This window comes from Alosa sapidissima, chromosome 6 (genome assembly GCF_018492685.1).
Source record: "Alosa sapidissima isolate fAloSap1 chromosome 6, fAloSap1.pri, whole genome shotgun sequence".
In the NCBI taxonomy this organism is placed as follows: Eukaryota; Metazoa; Chordata; class Actinopteri; order Clupeiformes; family Clupeidae; genus Alosa; species Alosa sapidissima.
This window is the reverse complement of record NC_055962.1, coordinates 24,619,542-24,641,540: the sequence shown is the minus strand read 5'-3', so window position 1 is coordinate 24,641,540 and position 21,999 is coordinate 24,619,542. Positions and strand designations below refer to the sequence as shown.

At 39.2% G+C, this 21,999-nt stretch overlaps 1 protein-coding gene across 1 annotated transcript in view; it reads right to left on the bottom strand.

Moving 5' to 3' along the window:
• Window positions 1–21,999, bottom strand: part of adgrf6 (adhesion G protein-coupled receptor F6) — a 143,916-nt gene that overhangs the window by 98,807 nt on the left and 23,110 nt on the right. Inside the window, exons 3-13 of the mRNA XM_042095910.1 lie at window positions 20,076–20,225; window positions 19,219–19,368; window positions 18,564–18,710; window positions 18,323–18,457; window positions 17,824–17,988; window positions 17,005–17,022; window positions 16,754–16,900; window positions 15,909–16,055; window positions 15,589–15,735; window positions 15,340–15,486; window positions 14,696–14,842 (exon numbers count right to left, since the gene is read on the bottom strand). The gene's annotated coding sequence lies outside the window, so the exon portion shown is untranslated. The remainder of the gene's footprint in view (window positions 1–14,695; window positions 14,843–15,339; window positions 15,487–15,588; window positions 15,736–15,908; window positions 16,056–16,753; window positions 16,901–17,004; window positions 17,023–17,823; window positions 17,989–18,322; window positions 18,458–18,563; window positions 18,711–19,218; window positions 19,369–20,075; window positions 20,226–21,999) is intronic.

The following is a 21,999-nucleotide window of genomic DNA, read 5'->3' as shown; positions in this document are numbered from 1 at the left end:
TCGGATTGGATGCATCTGGCAACTTGGGAAATGTCAGATTAATATTGAAAACAAATGGATCCATGATAGACTATTCATAATAAAGTTTGATGGTCATGAAAATAAAACTGGAGGGCGCCAGGAGATGACTTTGAAATACGGGAGAAACCCAGGAAAACGGGATTGGCAAATATGTGCATTCTTGTTTTTGTGGTCTGTCAATTACCCCATGAAATAAAGCTTTTGCAGCACATCAGCTAGTCCATAGATGTTAGAAAGCTAGATACCGCATTGGGCTCCAGAGCGTACGTAAATAGTGCCGCCATCTTGGTGGGGGCACGATCACTGGACGCCAATGGAGAAAAGGGTGTCTCAGATTGCCGGCAAATGTTGTCCATATACAGTAAGGTGTTTGCCCCCAGCAATATGGCGGCCAATATGCCACCTAATAGAACTCGACGGACAATGCAGTATCTAGCTTTCTAATATCTATGGGCTACTCGATCACCACAGAACACCACCTAGCAGCAAGCTTTTATCAGTGCCAAGCCAACTGTGCAGTTGAAACCTGTTCAGAAAGAGACATTTGAAAATGATGTGGGAGCAGGTGGAGTGAATGTGTGAGCGATTAACGCTGTTCCATGAAGATTAATTAAATGTGCTCTAATTAAGGTGGAAATCATACTGGCAAACACTATTGAGGATCTTGAGAACTTTATTGATCACTGTTTTAATATGTCGACCAAACAAGATCCAAAGAGAAGTAGATCTGAACTATCAAGCGCAAGCGATGGCGAGACAACCAGCGGATTAACTGCAGGTGATCGGGCCATGCTGGAAGCCATGCATGAACAAATTAAACAACTAAAGAATCGGGATCTCTTACATGAAATGATTAAAGACATCGGTGATCTGAAGACGTCCGTTGACTTCACAAATAAATTAATTGAAGATCTAAAAAGTGAGAACGCCGCCTTAAAATCTACCGTTGATTCCTTGCAAATTGAAACGACGAGATTATCAAGCGAAAACAAACCATTGAAAGCAGAAATGTTGGATATACAGTGCCGAAGTATGCAAAACAACATGATAATCTGGGGAATTAATGAAGAAGAGAATGAAGATTATACTGCGACAGAAAACCTTGTAAAAGAATTCATGCAAAAGGATCTACAAATGTCGGAGGAGCAAGTTGGTAAGGCTGTGATTGAAAGAGCGCACAGGCTAGGCCATAAGAAGGAACAACAAGGAAAATCGCAGGCTATTGTGGTGAATTTTCAGAACTGTAAAGCCAAAATGGATGTAATGATGCGGGGGATCAAGCTGAAAGGCTCACACTATTCAATGTTTGATCAATTTCCTCGCGAAATTGTGGAGAGAAGACGCGCTCTTAACCCAATTATGAAAGAGCACAAGGATCAGACAATCAAGGTACGGCTGAATATGGATAAACTTTACATCAATGATCAGCTGTACTGCGATTCCAAAATTACTACATGGTTGTGAGTAACACTCTCATCACACTTGTCTGAACATGAAAAAATAAAAACACTAAAACAATGTTTAAACCTTCAGTTGATAGCTGTGAAAAGGAAGCAAAAGAAAAGAATCAAGATGTAAAAAGAGGGAAAAATAAGAACTAAACATTGATGAAATAATATTTTTGTTGAAACCTGGAAATTATTGAAAGACTCATGGAACTGTGTTTAGCGTTTGTTGTTGTTTTTGTTTATTGTTGGTTTTGTTTTGATCTATATTGCTGATTATTAGTTTGTTTGATGTTTTTTTTACCTTTGTGTTGTGGATGAATGATTCTTTTTAATAAACACTTGAATATAACTATGCAACATACAGAAATACATACTGAAGGAAGATGGATTATTTTGAAGTTTATTATTGATGACAAACAGATGTGTTTAATTTATATGGACCAAACTCAGACAGTTCAAGTTTTTTTGAAGATATAAACAAAATCATTAGTGGACCTAACTTCCTTAGTGATCACTATATAATGGTTGGTGACTATAACGTAACTCAAGTTAATATTTTGGATCGTAAAGGAAATAACTCTGTCAGCTATCATGTTCAAGCTCAAAAAGAGATAAAACTAATAATGGATGAAAAAGACTTGGTTGATATTTGGAGGCTAAAGTATCCTAATTTGCGAAGATCACATGGAGAAGGCAAAAGCAGGCCAGCAGAATTGATTATTTTCTCATATCATTCTCACTGACATCTAATGTGAAGCGGGTGATGATAGAGGACAAATTAAGATCGGACCACCAACTCATCTCATTACATATGCAAATGTCAGAATATCCTAGAGGACCTGGGTACTGGAAATTTAACCAAAAATTATTGAATGATGGTGTATTTGTAGAAAAAACGAAACAATTTATTATAGATTTTTTTATAGATAATGTTGAATCGGCAAACCCACTTATGGTTTGGGATACCTTTAAATGTGCCTTTAGAGGACATGTAATAAAATGGGCTTCACACAGACAAAAATTATATAAACAAAAAGAACAGAACATCAAAAAAGAAATTGAAGTTATGACTTTAGATATAGATTACATTACAATACATTTGGCTGACGCATTTTTAGCCAAAGCGACTAACAACATGGTAAACATTTTAAGTTTTAGAGCAATTCTCAACAATTTTAGGACAATTTAAAAACATTACAGTAAGAATAAGTGCATCAGTGAGTGCTGTTTTTAACAGTTACTTGTCAGTTTAAGACGGCTGGTGAGTGCTAGGATCAGTAAGACTTGTTGTAAGTGTTGCTATGAGAGGAGATGTTCTTTAAAGAGCTGGGTCTAAAGGAGTTTTTTGAAAATGGAGAAGGATGTCCCTGCCCTTGTAGGAACTGGCAGTGTGTTCCACCAACGATGAACAACAGATGAGAAAAGTTTGGATTGGCTTGAGCGTACCGGTGGTAGAGCTAAACGTCGTTCGTCTGAGGAGCGCAGCGGTCTGGAGGTAGCGTATGTCTGTATGAGGGCATTCAAGTAGGTGGGAGCAGAACCGGAGACTACTTTGTAGGCAAGCGTTAGAGCCTTGAATTTGATGCGGGCCGCCATAGGTAGCCAGTGTAGCTGGATGAGCAGCGGGGTAACATGTGCCCTTTTGGGTTGGTTGTAGACCAGGCGCGCCGCCGCGTTCTGGATCATCTGAAGTGGTTTCACTGCGCAGGCTGTGAGACCTGTCAGGAGGGCATTGCAGTAGTCGAGTCGTGAGATGACTATTGCCTGAACCAGAAGTTGGGTAGCATCTTGAGTCAAGTAAGTCCTGATTTTCCGTATGTTGTAGAGTGCGAAACGGCATGACCGGGCGACTGAGGCAACATGATCTGAGAAGTTTAGTTGGTTGTCGAGAACAACTCCTAGATTTCTTGCAGTCCTGGTAGGTGAAACAGACAGGGAGTCAAATTTGATGTTGATGTCGTGGTGTATGGTAGGTTTAGCTGGGAGGACCAGCAGTTCAGTCTTTGAGAGGTTCAGCTGGAGGTGGTGTGCCTTCATCCATGTAGCTATGTCTGAGAGGAAATCCGAGATCCGTGCTGAAACTAAGGGGTCATCAGGTGGAAAGGAAAGGATAGAGCTGTGTGTCGTCTGCATAGCAGTGGTATGAGAAGCCATGCGAACGGATAATCTGTCCCAAGGAGGTGGTGTAGATAGCAAAGAGAAGGGGGCCCAGCACTGAGCCCTGGGGGACCCCTGTGGTGAGATGGTGAGGTGCAGATAGCTGACCAAGCCATGATACGTTAAACGAACGTCCTGTGAGGTAGGATTCAAACCAGGAGAGAGCAGAACCGGAGATTCCCATGTTAGCGAGTATAGAGAGAAGGATGCGGTGATTAAGGCAGTGTCAAAGGCAGCCGATAAATCAAGCAGAATGAGTACTGATGACCGAGCGGTCGCCCTGGCTTCTTTTAAGGCTTCTGTTACAGACAGCAGAGCCGTTTCGGTAGAGTGGCCACTTTTGAACCCAGACTGATTTGGATCCAGAAGGTTGTTCTGTGAAAGGAAGTCGGAGACCTGTTTGGAGACTGCTCGTTCAATGCCTTTGGATAGGAAAGGCAGGAGTGAGACAGGGCGGTAGTTCTCGAGTTGAGCAGGGTTGAGAGAAGCTTTCTTAAGTAACGGTGTTACCCGGGCCATTTTGAACGCTGTTGGAAATGTGCCGGAGGTTAGCGAGGCATTGATCACATGTGTGATAGCTGGAGCGATGGTCGGGCTGATGGACTGAAGTAGGCTCGAGTCAGGAGTCAGTAGTCAGGAGTCTAGATACTTCACTCTCGGAGAGAGGCGTGAATGCTGAAAAAGATGTTCCAGCAGTCCCTAGAGGTTGTAGGAGTGCGGTATCTGAGTCAGATGCGTTGAGTGGGCATGTAGAGAATTGACTGCTGATTGCCACCACTTTGTTTGTAAAAAATAGATAAATCAGAAACACAGGTTAAGTTGGAGGAATTGGAGCAAAAGCAAAAAGAATATGAAAACCTTATTATAGAAAAATCTAATATTTCATACTTTAAATAAAAGGGCAACATGGATGGAAAAAGGGAAGAGGTGCAATAAATTCTTTTTAGAATTACAAAAAAGAAATATACCTAAAAAGAATATACAAAAACTTATTGTAGATGACTCAAATATACTGAGCACACCGACAGCAATCTTAAATGAAATGGAAAAATATTATAAAGAACTATTTACAGAAGATATAATAATGAATCTGGAAATTATCAAGAAATTGAAGAAGCTTTTTTCCCACAAAATTGTATTAAACTATCAGAAGAACAAAAACAAACATGTGAGGGTAAAATTACAAGTATCGAACTTCAACATGCAATCATGTCTTTTCAGAAAGGGAAAACTCCTGGTCTTGACAGAATTCCTGTGGAGATATACTAGATATTTTATGAGCAGATCAAAAACCCACTCATCATGTGTTTTAATTATTCATATGAGCAAGGTAATCTCTCTGGCACCCAAAGAGAGAGTGCAATCTCTGTGCTCTTAAAACAGGATTCAAATGGACACTATAAAGATCCAGTGCACTTAAAAAATTGGAGACCCCTAACATTGCAAAACTATGATACTAAAATATTGGCAAAATACATTGCAACACGGATTAAAAATGTTATACAAAATATAATAAATCAAGATCAAACAGGTTTCATACAAGGAAGGAATATTTCCAACAGTATTAGACAAGTATTAGAAATAATAGAATATTATGATAATAAAAAAAAGCCAGGATTAATTTTTGTTGCAGATTTTGAAAAAGCCTTTGATAAAATAAAATGGGACTTTTTATACAAATGTTTAAATTATTTTAATTTTGGGGAGACCCTGATAGCTTGGATCAAAGTGATCTACAATGGTTCAATAAGTAAAATAATGAACAACGGATATACTGTATGTCAAAGTCACACATCTAAGCCACCCTTAGATGTGTGACACCCCAATGTCACACATCTAAGCCACCCTACCCCCCACCCTGGACCCCTTCCAGTTTGCATACCGAGCCAAACGATCCACGGAGGATGCAATCTGCTCTGCCCTCCATCCAGCCCTCACCCACTTAGACAATAAAGACTCATATGTGAGAATGCTGTTCATAGACTTCAGTTCAGCATTCAATACCATAATACCACAACAACTCATCAGCAAACTGGACAAGCTAGGATTCAGTACCTCCCTCTGCAACTGGCTGCTGGATTTCCTGTTGCAGAGACCACAAGCAGTACGTGTCGGGGACAACACCTCCAGCACTCTGACCCTGAGCACTGGGGCCCCTCAAGGGTGTGTGCTCAGCCCCCTGCTCTTCACACTGCTAACACATGACTGTACAACCACTCACAGCTCCAACCATCTGGTGAAGTTTGCAGACGACACAACACTGGTGGGCCTCATCACTAAGGGCGATGAGGCTCACTACAGAGAAGAAGTAGACCTGCTGGCTAAATGGTGCAAAGACAATAACCTCCTGCTAAATGTCAGCAAGACCAAGGAGATTGTTGTCAACTTTCAGAGAGGCCACAAACAACTGCCACCACTGTCCATCGACGGAGATGCTGTGGAGAGAGTGAGCAGCACAAAATTTCTGGGGGTGCACATCAGCGACGACCTCTCCTGGACCACCAACACAGCATCACTGGCGAAGAAAGCCCAGCAGCGCCTCTACTTCTTGCGCAAATTGAAGAAGGCAAGTGCCACGCCTCCTGTCATGACTACATTCTACAGAGGGACCATCGAGAGCATCGTCTCCAGCAGCATCACAGTGTGGGGCGGAAGCTGCACAGATCAGAACAGGAAGACCCTCCAGCGCACTGTTAACACAGCTAAGAGGATCATTGGAGCACCACTCCCCTCCCTGCAGGACATTTACACCACCCGCCTCACCCGTAAAGCACTAATGATTGTCAAGGATACAACCCACCCTGCACACGAACTGTTCAGCCTCCTGCCCTCTGGAAAGCGGTACAGGAGCCTCCGCTCCCGCACCACCAGACTGGCAAGTAGCTTCATCCACCAAGCAATCAGGATGCTGAACACTCTACCCACTCTCCCATCACTGACAGCCCCCCCCACCCACCAGCCAACCAGGAACCTAGGAAACTAGGATCCTGTCTACCAAACCCCCCCCCCCCCCCCCCAACACCGCCATGTGGAACTGCACTGTGACTGCGCAGCCAAACGTGTTGCTGCTTCACATCAAGCCTGATATACTTGAATTACTGCATACTGCATATCAATGTAAATATACAGGACACACAAGCACAAGTTTAAACTTCATGTAACTGTTAAGACTATAGAAATATACAACACAACTACCTCTATTTGTTTTTTTATATATATGTCCTATATTTCTATTTTGATACATACATGTTCTATATTTCAGTCTTGCACTTTAATTTAATGTTTATTGTCTATGGCTATGTCCATAGTATGTCTATGTCTGTATTTAAAGCATGTCTATGTCTGCATGGGAAAGTAAGAAACGAAATTTCAATTCTTTGTATGACCAGTGCATGTAAAGAAATTGACAATAAAAGCCGACTTGACTTGACTTGACTCTAAAGGTTTCATTTAATGTAACCTTTAGTGAATGATACTGACCTTTACGTGTCTGTTGTAGCCCGGTCAGCACACAGAGCTTCTCAATTGGAATTGTGAGACTTAGGACTTCCAGCTGGGGGCGTAACTAGCAGCAGTTTACCAACGCTTCCAAAATCATTTTGATGGCACATAACCCCGAGAGAAAATCTTGTTTAGTGCTGCTTTAAACTTAAATTGGGAAATTTAGGTCAAAATTGTTTGACTTAAAACCAAATAGTTTCAGAAGTGCATCAATCTGGTAAAGAAAGGTTTTAAATGCAATTGTTTACTTAATTCCAAAGAAATACACATCCATGCCAGATTAGCGATTGTATTTGCATGCCCGTGTTTAAGGGACATTGTAATGGCCTCTTGGCCAGACGGACCTGCAGAGCAAATCTCAAATTTGCCAAAGGTTTGTATTGGTATTACCAGGCTATGTCTGTTGGGCTATCATCCTAAAATTCTCAGTTATCTTTTTTAGGCTTCCAATTTCCTGCCAGTTTACAACCAGTCTTGGTTAGATGTTTTAAAAAGACTCACTTGTCAAAAACACAGATACCTGAATGACACATTTCTAAAAAGATGTTATCCTGATAATGTTATATCAATCAGTCAGTTGTTTCATGTTAAATCCTCTTAAACCAAGCTATGTCTACCATCCGACTACAGCTGGAAACTATAACATTTCTGATTAAACAACTCAACATATAACTTAATGTTAGGAGATTGATGTGCAATAGCAACTGATCAAAACTGTACTTACTGTAGTAGTAGTGCTTTGTAGGGTCATTTCAAGAAGCCCATCACTGTTCCTCACTCCAACAGTACTAATTCAACACTCTTTCAGCATCAGCGTGACTTGATCAACCTGTTTTGAATTATTTTCCCTTTTCCTGCTTCTAGAAGGAGGTGGCATTGTTTCTGCTGAAGCATATCTATTATCTGTAACTTTATCAGAGGTGCATACCAGTAACAGACGGCCCTTAGCCACAGTGTTATCTCCAGTCGTCTTGTTAGATAATAGGTCATGTGTATCTACTTCATATCCTAAGTGTCAAACTATGAGTACTAATAGACTTATACTACTAGCAGTACTTGATAATAATAATAATAATAATAATAATAATAATAATAATATGTTTATTTTATATAGCGCCTTTCTCAAACCCAAGGTCGCTTTACATAGTAGGAAGGCAGGGAAACACAATAACAAACAAACAAACAATACAACAGAGACAAAGGCAGGGAAATACAATAACAAACAAACAAAACAATACAACAAAGACAAGTTATCTGTAGGAACTATGTGTTGGGTGTGGAGGAGAAGTGATCATTAAACAGAAAGGTCTCGAGATGTGCTTTGAAGAAAGGAAGAGAAGGACAGGCACGAAGGGGTTGAGGGAGGGAGTTCCAGAGTTTGGGGGCCAAGGCACTGAAGGACCTGCCACCCAGGGTGGAGAGTCTGGAGCGGGGGGGAAATTTCAAGAAAATAATTCACACACTAACAGTAAACAGGCTTGTTGTACATTTCAGTGAAGCTTGTCTGAATAATATCAAATAACACCATTGTTTTCCTCCTGACGGATCTCCGTCTCTTTCCTTGTCTGGATGACAAGGGAGGTATTTAACAGGAGGTATAAGGTACAAGCAAAGGGTCAACACTTTAATTTCTAAGTGTCTGTTACAGCAATAAATGTAGAAAACACATGGCATGTTCTTGGAACTAAAGTGTCTTATGACATTTTCACTACATATACTGTATTATTAAGCAGTAAGCCCCGAGAGGCTGTTCTATATCGTGAATATAACACAGTTGAGGGGTGTTGTTAGGCACAAAGCGAGTGAAGCAAAGCTGCTAATTAACTATTCCGCTAGCTCAGGTCACGTCTGTCAGTGGTGCTCACTAAAATCATTAAAGAACATTGCAAGACACTTATCTCTTCTATGATGACAGAAAGATTTTCTTCGACTTGTTAGTTTTTTGAACATTTATTTTATCTAATGACATAGAAAACATAATGAATTGCATCCACATATCCTTATGAATATGTGGGAAGGAGGTGGCATTGTTTCTGCTGAAGCATATGTATTAGCTGTAACTTTATCAGAGGTGCATACCAGTAACAGACGGCCCTTAGCCACAGTGTTGTCTCCAGTCGTCTTGTTAGATAATAGGTCATGTGTATACTTCATATCCTAAGTGTCAAACTAGGAGTACTACTAGCAGTACTTGAGAGCAGACATTAACTGTAAAGTGATATGTGAATGCATTTTCACCTGACACTCTTGAAAAATGTGATTTTCAGACAACACTAAGATAAGCTAAATCTATTGATAACATTTTCTTCATTTCCATTTTTGAATTCTCTCCATTTCATTTCATTTAATTAAAAACATGCCTACGCATTTCTGCATCCTCGTTGCTTCTGACTATCATGACCTTACTCTTTTTAGCATTAAAATTATGTTGTCCATGCCGTAATATATATATATATATATGTATGTGTGTGTATGTATTGTTGTCTTTCTTCTCCTTTTGCGAGAAGGGTCACGGCACCAAATGTTGTCTTTCTTCTCCTTTTGCGAGAAGGGTCACGGCACCAAATGTTGGATTCACGATCGTTTTGCGTTGTGTTTTAGTTCTGATGTCTGTACTGAAGATGGTCAATAAAGCTTGACGGCTGGATCAGGATCGGTGATTAAAAGAATTTATTGTAGATGGTACAACACTCACTAACCGAGCACAGGCTAAGTCTCAAACAGTAAAACTGCACAGAGTCTAACAGGTGTGGTAGTTAGTAGAAGCGGGCTGCTGCTGAGCGTCTTGGCATAAGATGCTCCCCGAGTCGCTTCCTCGATCCGTCTCCAAGTCCAAACCTGAGACAAAGCCTGTTATACTAAAATCATGTCAACGTAAATCATGCCAACGTGGAAGGTACCAGCCATAGCTCAAAAATAATAGGAAAAGTACTAGCCCTGAAAACAGAATAACAAGGTGATATCTCATTCTGCCCATGCTATGACTACGGCCAGGAACATGGCAGTCTGACCTGTTGATGGTAAATCCTATGTGCAGACACAAACAATGGCATGTACCTCTCCACGTCTCTACTACACACAAAAAGTAACACAAAAGTAACACAGATGAACACATCAGAATACATACAGAAATACCCCAGATTTCTACAGTATGTATATATGTATATATATTTGAAATTATATTTTACATTTGAAATGTTTTTATCTGTCCTTTCTATTTCTATTTTTTTAATGCATGACCTTTCTTTGTAAACTCGTCGTCATTGTAAATGAGGGAAACCTCAATGCCCTACGAGTATAAATAAAGGTTTGAATGAATGAAACAGAATTTCGGTATTTTTTTGGAGACCAGAACTACATGGACTAAGAATGACCAGATAATCTGCATACATGAGATGATTAGTATCTATCTATCTATCTATCTATCTATCTCTTAATCAGTTCCCAATTAGACAGCCAGTGTTACAACAATTCAATTGATTTGACATATCATCCACATACAGTATACATTAAATTATACAGGAGACAAAATTCCAGCTTGAGGAGCAACACCATTTACACAAAGAGGGGTGGATAAAGCACTTCCCCATTTAACCTGCATTGTCTAATGGGCAGAATCTATTCTAAGTATGTACCTTGAGACCCCTCTATCAAGAAGTTTTAGAAATAATTTTTCATGATTTATCCGATCAAAGCCTTAGATGCATCTATAAAACACATGAATACAGTAAAGTTTGGCTGCCATTATATGCCACCATTTCCTTTAAAGCAAAGATGCACATACTGTATCAGTGCCAAGTTTCCTGTTAAAACCAAACTGACTATCTGTAGTAATGACAACCATAATACAGTTTTTCTCAGTCGCTTTGGTACTTTCTAAGATCAGAATGAAAATTCTCATAACTATTAGTTCAACCTCCACAACATTTAGTCATTTGTGCACATCATAGTAGCAATTTCTCCTTCCTCTGAACAAATTGCAAATGCTTTTGAACATGTATCAGTTGCTTTGTCATGTCAGTCAAAATTATACTAATGGATGCTGAATAGTCGTTCCCAATAAAACTAACAGTCTTCATTTCATTGCTTGATTACATACAAAATTGGTGAACTAGTTATCAAAATCTGTCACAATGCTGTAGAATTGCAAAGAGCATACAATTAAAATGTATGTATTCAGTGTCTTGTACTCAGGGCTTAATTTGATCCGGAACACGCCGGAACATGTTCCGGCACCTCCAACGTTGGATCCGGAACCTTTTTTATTGGATCCGTCAATTAAGTCAATATAAAAAATAAATCGCCTGAACGAAAAATAAATAAATTACTGTTTGTGTAGTCTTCAATGTTGATATATTTCTTAGGGAAAAGACCAAACAGGATACAACAAGCTAATCGAGGATTTGAAAGTGCTTTATCCACAATATTGGTCACAGGAGGGTGACGCGCTGTTCGGGGAGAGAGAAGTTACAGTTTTTCTCAGTCGCTTTGGTGCTTTTTTCAGATCAGAATGAAAATTCTCATAACTATTATTTCAACCTCCACAACATTTAGTCATTTGTGCACATTATAGTAGTAATTTCTCCTTCCTCTGAACAAATTGCAAATGCTTTTGGACATGTATCAGTTGCTTTCATACAATTCTCTGCTGTTTTTTAACATTATCATTTGCTTATGTCATGTCAGTCAAAATTAACTATACTTACGGATGCTGAATAGTTGTTCCCAATAAAACTAATAGTCTTCATTTCATTGCTTGAGTCATTACATACAAAATTGTTGAACTAGTTATCAAATTCTGTCACAATGCTGTAGAATTGCAAAGAGCATACAGTAAAAATTTACGTATTCAGTGTCTTGTACTCACTTACTCCCCTAATGTGTAACTTTACTGTAGTTTTCAAATGGCTGTACAAGTATTGTATAGTGCTGTCTTGAGCATGTTCAGGTAGTGTCACCGAGTTCTGACCTTTTTTTTGCATTGGAAAACACTGAGAGAACTGTCATAATGAAAACATGACAAAGCCATTTGACTATCTTGTTCATAAATGATGGTGTCAAGACCTCTCATTTTGATGACACTGACAGTTTCATTGACATAAATACTTGCTTTTGAGGAATGGACTATCTATTTTGAGCAAGTGACGTGCTATTGCAGGTCATCCACTAGGTTTTGCAGTTTGCACTAATTGTTTTGAGAAATGCACTAACTGCTGTGCAAATGTTAATAGTGATGTGAGAAAAGCACCAAAGCGACTGAGAAAAACTGTAAGACGCTCTGCCAGCAGTTTTGCATCGATAGCCCGCGGAATGTCATCAGGGCTTACCATCTCCTCCCCATTTGCCTTGTCGGCCCGCCGCTTGCCCGGTTCAACCCCTTTCCTTACGTGAGTTCATGGATTTCTAAAGGACATAGGTGTAGAAAATTAAGTAGGGTAATGGAGGCCGGGGGGCGAATTGTTTTTTTTGTAGAGTGGTAGCGGAAGACTGTCTGTGATTGGCCAATATCGCCCTACTCTGTCTGTGATTGGCTGGGATATGCATGAGAATACGCCCTACTCTGTCTGTGATTGGCTGGGGTTATGCATGATTGACAGTTGCTGCCTCTCTGGCTAAATCGGACGAGAACGTTAAAAAAATCAAAAGACAAAACTGATGGGCTTCTATCACTAGTATCAGCCATGGGGAATTATAAAATATCCCACCTAAATGTCTGACTATGACATGTTTTAAGCCTGCAGCAAATATACAGTCCTAAACTCCTGTTAATAAATTATGTCAGTTCAATTTTATATTACCCTGATAACCTAGTTACCTTAATGCTATCCCTGCTATCTAACACTACAGGTTGCTATGCTATCTAGCACTACAGGTTGCTATGCAGTTTGGTTCTGGCTCAGTAGCTAGCACTATATCAGTAGGGAATTTATAAAAATAAGTTGGGGGGAAACCCCCCAAACCCCCTTAAATACCGTAACACTTATTCATCATGTTGACAACATAGACTGTAAACAAGCTATTTTACAGTATTTGGTTGACAACTTCAACCCTAACCTTAATCAATGCAATCCTTGTTAGCTACAGGTTGCTATGCTAGTTGTCAGTTAGACTCTGGCTCACGAAGTTTAGATAGCAGTACTACTACCCATATATATATATATATATATATATATATAGAACACCTATCAGTAGGGAATTTAAAAAGTTGGGGGGTAACCCCCCAAACCCCCCTAATACAAACAACCTATTTTAAAATTGTTTCAACGTCCACCATCAGAATGATGATTTGATTACTACCCATCTCCATAGAAACGGACGCGGTAGTAGCCTTCTAGCCTCAGCTGGCCAATCACAGGGCGAGTAGGGCGGGACTCTTCCCCTACCACCCTACAAAAAAAAAATCGCGGCCGGGGGTCTGGATGCTGTATGGGCCATTTTGGACAAGTAGGCTACGGTAGGAAGAAATCGCGCTTCCATGCTGTATATAGTTGATCATTGATTACTGGGTGTGGGTGGTCATCATTGCAATATATAGCATACAGTACTTAAGCGCCGAGGCTATTAGCCCCTTGTTCTTCTACCCCTTGCGTCGCGAGGAACCAATCACATCGGTGTATCTGATATAGGCGGGCCAGAGGCGAGCTAAACAGATGACGACAGCGCTGCAACGAATCAGTCAGTAGGCTAAACATTGGTCGTAGTGTTATCCAATTCCGTCGAAGTCCGGAATCAGTCAGTAAACATTGGTCGTAGTGTTATCCAATTGTGTGCAGTGAGATTTTCAAATGCATGCCAGACCCTTAATCTTTCTTTACAGAGACTTTACAGCTTACTGGGCATCAGAAGAGCAATCTTCAGATAAGGGAAAAATACTTTTCAAACACTTCTATACACCAAAGAACAAGACCATGCTGCTACATACGTACCAATGCACTGATTGCTGCCACTTGGTTCGTATTGATCACTTGATATCCATTCAGGCAAGAACAATTATAGCTTCCATTATAGTTGACACAGTTTGAGTTGGCTCCACATTCATTTATATCTGAAAGAGAGTGGCAGTGGCTTAAAGTTGCAATTTACTTTGATGTACCAGGCTTGCCCCAAAGGCTTTCACTATAAGCTAAATTACTGTAAATGCATATTCCGGTCTTCTTCAAAACAACTTTGATTAACATGCTTTGGTCCCCTAACAAAGGTTTACACTAATTTTCATCCAAAAATAGACCTTATGTTGACATTAGACTGGAGTTGTCCTTTAAAATGAATGGCAAAGTGCAATTTCTAAAGTCTAAACAAAAGCCAATTTACCTTCCTAATTTTTAAAACAGTTGTGGGTTCAATTCCCGGCTTCCTGCATTGTCCCCTTTAACATAGCACTTACTGTAACCATGAGTTATTCTGGGGAGAATGGCCATTGTAATGCAATTGACATATGTAAGTCGCTTTGGATAAAAACGTCAACTAAATTAATCAATCTAAATGTAAGTTTGCATAACCTTTGAATTAGAGCCTTGATCTTACTGTTGGTCAGAGCAGTGTGACAGAGCTTCATCAAATTATCTCACCTGTACAGGAATTGTTAGCACTACTCCGCACACTTGGATCAGTCACATTATATCCACTCAAGCATGAGCAGCTGTAGTCTCCAATGGTGTTGTTGCAGACTGAGTTTGGACCACAGATTGACGGTGTCTGAAGGCATTCATCCACATCTAAAAAATATAAGGTCAACAGTATTGTATTGATAAAAATGGTCAAGTATAATTCAACTAAACTCAGAAAGCGTTCACGTCTTCATTTACCTGTACATTGATTGCGGTCACTTATGGTTTGATTTGGTCACTTGATATCCACTCAGGCAGAAACAGTTGTAGCTTCCATTGTAATTGGCACAGTTTGAGTTGTGTCCACAAACGTTTGGTAACTCAACACATTCATTTATATCTGATCAAGTGTATTTCAAAGCAAAAAAAAATAAAAAAAATAAAAATACTTCTTCATGAACCACTTCATGCAATAACATAAAGTTCTGTCAAAATAGTTATATCATTTTTATTAAGCAAAAGCTTTTACACAAAGGAACTAAGAAACTAAAGAACTACCTGTAATTAAGTAACAAACTAAACACTTTACTGTATCTTGCTGTTGTTCCAATCTTCTTCTATCAGCTAAAGGCGCAGCTTCACACTGCTTCACCAAATTATCGTACCTGTACAGGGATTGGCATCACTGCTCTTCAAACTCAGATCAGTCACATTATATCCACTCCAGCATGTACAGTTGTAGTCTCCAATGGTGTTGTTGCAGACTGAGTTTGGACCACAGACTGACGGTGTCTGAAGGCATTCATCCACATCTAAAAACACAAGATAAAAACATTATATTTAAAAAGGAAATGCTTGTGTAGAAGAATGCACTGGAATCTACATGTACTATGTCTATATGTACATCCATTTACCAGTGCACGGATTGCTGCCACTAATGGTTTGGTTTGCATTGGTCACTTGATATCCAATCAGGCAGGAACAGTTGAAGGTTGCATTGAAATTGGCACAGTCTGAGTTAGGTCCACATATGTCTGGAATTGCCACACATTCATTTATATCTGAAAGAGAGTGAAAGGAATAAATTCATTGGAACGTTAACCAAAAGCAACATAATCTGTGCAAAGGCAGGTTTGATAATGATTTCAGAACACCAGCTGGTAAACTGGACTTATGGAGCCGTTAACACCAATATTTCAGTCAAAGTTCTGCCGTGATGTGACAATATCCTCACCTGTACAGGGATTGCCAGCATTACTCTTCAAACTTGGATCAGTCACATTGTATCCACTCCAGCATGTACAGTTGTAGTCTCCAATGGTGTTGTTGCAGACTGAGTTTGGACCACAGACTGATGGGGTCTGAAGGCATTCATTCACATCTAAAAACAAGGTCAACAAAATCATATTTTAAAAGGGAAAATAAATCAAAATGTCCACTCAGATAGGAAGAGTGGCATTGTCATTTGTGCAGTAAAAAAATCCTCAGTCTTTGCACTAAAACAGATGTTCCTTGTATGACTGTAGGCACTGAGTTGTAAAATCTGTACCATGTGGTTCAGTATGAAAGAACAAATCTATACATTCATTTACAAAGTACAAGGAGAACAGATAGAGTGTTAGAGGGTGTTAGAGATATCAGGTAAAGGGGTGCTCTCAGAAGAGTCAAGAGATTCTTGAATATGGAGAGGGATGGTCAAGCCGATATGGTCAAGGTCAATGTAATTTATTTACGTAAACGTAATTTACATTATACTCAGTTTTGGTTGATGAGAAAGTACTTACCTCCTATAAAAATAGTGTGAATTTGCATATTTGCCTCTAACATAATGGTAGCAAACATGTAGCTCTGTAAAAGGAAAAGTCTGTAATTCTGGAAAAAGGTTGTTGTGATTTGAACTCCAAAGGAAATTAAATGACTCCTCTTCTTTCGTTGTTCTAGAAGCAATGTGTTGATTGGCTAGAATCGTGTACGTAGAGATTGGTCCAAGACAATTTGTTTCCCCATTTCCCAACAAAGCTAAAACTATGACACAAGAGTGCTTCTAAGCAGATAAACAGACCTTTTACTGTAGCTCACCTTTACAAGGATTACTTTCACTTATTCTTTGACTGATGTTTGTAACTTGGTATCCATTCCAGCATATGCAATTGTAATCTCCATCAGTGTTGTTGCAGACTGAGTTTGGACCACAAACTGACCGGGTCTGAAGGCATTCATCTACATCTAAAACAGTACGATTGAGTTTTAAGGACATGTACAAATACAATATTCAAACTATTTTCAAAGTGCATTCAGAATAATTAGAAAAAAGATATTATTAACTTTACCTGGACAATCGCTGAAGTCTGTTGGAAAAATATCAGGAAATTTAAGTTGAAGGATGAGAAATATCACAAAAAATATTTAATAATTATTCTTGTGACCAAAAGAAATCTCTAGAAATGTTTGAACATTCTGTAGTGATTGAGAATGAGTTCTTGGGGTCATATTCCAAAAAATGTTACGAAACATCATGAAAATTTGCTTTGTTTGATTAACCGGGACCTGAGTACTAAAACTCGGACGTAACGCAGAATATTGAAAAAAGGGGGCACCAAGGCCACAGTAGCCTGTGAACCTCCGATTTTCAAAGGGGTATCACGGCCAACACAGGGGGCAACTCTTCTCTTCAATTTCCCTTTCAAATGACTTTTTATTATCTGAAGACATCGATCACAAGAATCTAACATTCTAAGCAACAGCAAAGCAAAGCAACTTCACTTGCATTTGGAAGGGTACTAAAAATGTGTGCAGCAGCTAACCAAAGTGTAGTCGGTTCTCCCGCCATGGTTTTGGAAATCACACCTGCTGCATCTGAAGGCCCACGCATAATACGACTATCACTCTACACGCCCCCTGTTGCACGTCACGTTTTAATTTGCTAGCTGATCCTGCCTCCTGGCTCCCCAAAATGCCGGATCATGTGAACAGATCAGCAGGCCGGAAAATTTTCACCTCATTTTCAGATACACGATGCTGCAAAAAGACGTCTCCCCTTCCCGCAAATTTTGCGTGATCTCTGTGTGAAAAGGGCTTTTGCTTCTACATAAAAATGTAGGAATGACAATAAATCCTCTTGAATCTTACATTTTTGTCATTAGGCCTACTTGTTTTGGGCTGGCAAAACTGTCTGTCATCTGGAATGGCATTGATGCATCCACATGTGTTGTTGATGATGTCATCACAGTGTCCATATGTCTGGCATTTGTCACAAGACCAATAAAATTCACTTTCACATTTGCACTGGTATGAAGTGCCATTGGGTGAACACACTAGGAGGGAAATAATAAAAGTCAGTTTTATAATAATACAAAAGCCACAGAACAGTTCAATAATCCTTAAAATGGTCTCTACATTTTCAAAATATACATGACATGACCGGTCATGAAGAAAAATATGGAAGTAGAGACATTTGCATGTACACTGTTGCTCTGATTAAAAAAAAAACCAATGCAACCTATTCTCAGCTGGTATTCTGTCTATAAAATGACCGGTAGTGTACAGTAGATAAAAAAAAAAACAGGCAGGAATATAAAGAACATAATAATAGCTAATAGGTGATGATAATAGACACAAAGTCAAATATGTAATTAAGAATAACCAAACCTGTTGTGATATAAGCGTCAGTTATTTCAGATAGGTTATCTACAGACAATGAGAGGCCATTCAGAATGTTCCTTAGTTGATCCACAATTTCAGAAGTTGCGTTGAGCTCAAATTCAATTTTGTAGTAAAGAAGTTCTAGAGATAATGTCAGATTATGAAAATGTCAGGTGGGAAAGAATGTAACACATTAGTAAAGCTCTACATTAGGTCATTGATGATCGTAACCAACAAAATAATCAACCTGTACAAGGATTATCAACACTACTCAGCAGACTGGTGTTGATGACCTGATATCCACTCTGGCATGTGCAATTATAGCCTCCAACCGTGTTACTGCAGACTGAGTTTGGACCACAGATCGATGAAGATTGAAGACATTCGTCAACGTCTGTATAACGTCAAGCAATTCATGTTAGCAATTTATCAATACGAAATGGAGAACAAGTTAAGTTACAGTATGCAACAAAATGTGAAAGAGCCTCTCAAAGGTCTTTACTTCTTTACTGATAGTCTTTACTATCATTAGATAATATTAATAAATTACTTACAAGTCATACATACATAAGTACTAAAAGTCATACATACATAAGTACTTACCATACCATTTACCATATTGTAAATGCATAAAAAAAAACATTTACAAGGATTTACTAAATGGTTAGGTATACATACAGTAGCCATCAGATAACACTAGGCCTAATAGATTACTGACACGTAGTAGGGTTAATATCTATATCTATTTTCATTTCGGCAAATAGATTGCCCTAAATCCTCTACATGCTACCTTTACAGCTTACTGGGCATCAGAAGGGCACACATCTTCAGATAAGGGAAAATAGATAAGGGAAAAAACTCTTCTATACACAAAGAACACGGCCGTGCTGCTACATACGTACCAATGCACTGATTGCTGTCACTTATGGTTTGGTTCGTATTGGTCACTCGATATCCATTCAGGCAGGAACAATTATAGCTTCCATCATAATTCACGTCACAGTTTGAGTTGGCTCCACATACATTCGGTATCACAGCACATTCATTAATGTCTGAAAGAGTGTCAGAGGTGTAAAGTAGCAAGCTTTCCCCAAACACTATCGCTATATGCTATTTAAGCAATATGACACGAGTGGGAGTGGGGTTGGTAAAGTAAAAGGCCGGAGGTACCAGGCCAAGTGCCCAGGGCAATTTGTATCTAAGATTCAAAATTGTGTTTTTTATTGTTTATTTTCATTTGTTCTCATTCATCCTCCACCCACAAAAATAGTTATAATTTTTAGCCTTGACTTGTATCAATGACAAGCAGCTTGACACCACTCGAGGGACGTACGATGCTTGAACGTGAACTAGAAAAAAATGATCCAACATGGCGAAGCTAACTCTAAAACATAAGGTCAGGGTTTGATAAATCTAAAAACTTTGGTTTTGTAACCAAAAAATACTTCTAAGCTCAATTACGATCTATCTGCCAGCCACCTACTTTGTGTTTTTCTCACTCCAAGATGACTCAAATCGTTGCCCTCACGCTACATGTGTGGAGTGATTACTTAAACAGTATGACACGAGTTGGAGTGGGGATGGTAAAGGATATCGCCACGGCTGTAATTCGGCCGTAGGTACGCCAAGTAGGTAAAGGCAATCTCAGTCTCTTTGAATGAGAGCCTTTGGTATCTAAGCCTCGATCTTGCTGTTGCTCTGAGCTTGTGCTACCAGTTCGGTCAGAGCAGCATGACAGATTGTCATCAAATTATCTCACCTGCACATGGATTGTTATTATCACTACTCTTCAAACTTGGATCAGTCACATTATATCCACTCAAGCACGAGCAGCTGTAGTCTCCAATGGTGTTGTTGCAGACTGAGTTTGGACCACAGACTGGTGGGGTCTGAAGGCATTCATCCACATCTAAAAACAACAATGTTCTGTTGAAAAAATGACCGCCGTCATGCTATCCGGCAAAAGATTCTTTGGACGCCGCCATTGGCCGAATACCGGCGCCCATTGACTTACATTGAACACATGTAAACAAAACGTAAATGATGTGCTCAAACTAACGCCGCTGACTTATGACAAAAACCATTCCACTTTGATACGAAACTACATTTTTGTACAACATTTATCCAGCAAAAATTACAGAATTTGGATTAAGTAATGTGAAGAAATATCGATATTAAGAAAATTGCCGCTGCGTGACGCCGAGTTAATGGCATTTCCCCTTGTCCATGAGTCACGTATAACAGGTCACGTCGGTGGCCGTTATCCCTCACATGTCAGAGTAATGACATTGAAAAACGTACCTTTATATTACATTACAATTTATAAAGGAACGAAATGTCAAAAGAATTAAGCAATATGTTTGCTGGATGACACGAATATTAGTAAGGAAAAACAAGATTTTTACCGTAATGTCCAGTGAAATTACATATGTTGTGACGCTATTGCGCGGCACGGCCAGCAGATGACATCACTGCACTACAGCAACCAGGAACCAACAATAAACCTAGACACTCGAGATTCTAGGGCCGTTGTCAGCCACAACGCATCATCTGAAAATCTGAATTGTGAAGTAGACCTACTCCATAGTAGGCCTGTCAAACTCGATTCCTTTTAAGGATCCGGGTTATTCTGAGTCACTCACTAAACTGATCCGGGTTGAACGAGTCACTTGAGTCACTTGAGTCAGTATTGCTAAATCGCAAAGAAATTCAGTCCTACGTTCAAGCAGTGCAGTGGGGTGCTTCATTTCGTTAAGTGCCTTCTCATGTTGGATGTGGATCCTCCATGATTTGAAACCAGGTTTTTGCAGTACTTGCATTTAGCCTAAGAGTTTTGGTCTCCTGGTCAAAGTGCATCCACACATTGTTCATCTTTTTGGTGCTCATGTTCAGAAACTTTGATATTATTGACAGGGAGGGTAGCCTATATTATAATAATTAATTATTTGTTGTTGTTTTGTTAACAATAGAAAATTTGCCTAGGTCTAATGCTACTCTGCTACAATGTTTATTACCAGTACTATATACTAATAGTAGGCTACTAGGAATCTATTCTAATAGGTATTATAGGCAGCTAATAGGCCTACTAGGCAACTAATATTATTAGCCTATTAATCATAGCTATACATATATATATATATATATATATATATATATATATATATATATATATATATATATATATATATATATATATCATGTTAGGTAGCCTAATATAATATCATATATAATATAATATAATATAATATAAAATAGCCTAATATAATAGCATCAAAATCTCCACCCACTCACGGGAAAGAAAGCAGTTTGAGCCAGACTGTTTATTTATTGTCTTAACCTAGCCTAAGCAATTGACTTTCAATGTAGACATAGAAACAGGAACGTAGAAATGCCCTGCAGTGACTAAATTATTATTATTGTTATTATTATTATTATTATTATTATTATTATTATTATTATTACTACTACTACTATTCTCATTAGGCCTATTATTATTATCCCCTTGACACGAGTAGAAACTAGGCTACTTGCTCGTCTACAGATCCACTCATGACAATGTAGCCGGCTGATTCGACTGACTCGCACTCATAACAACATAATGTAACCGGTCCGCCCGCGGCTGATCCAAATGACCCAGGTAGGCTAGCCTACTCAAGCAACTCCATACAGAGCTTGCAATGTTT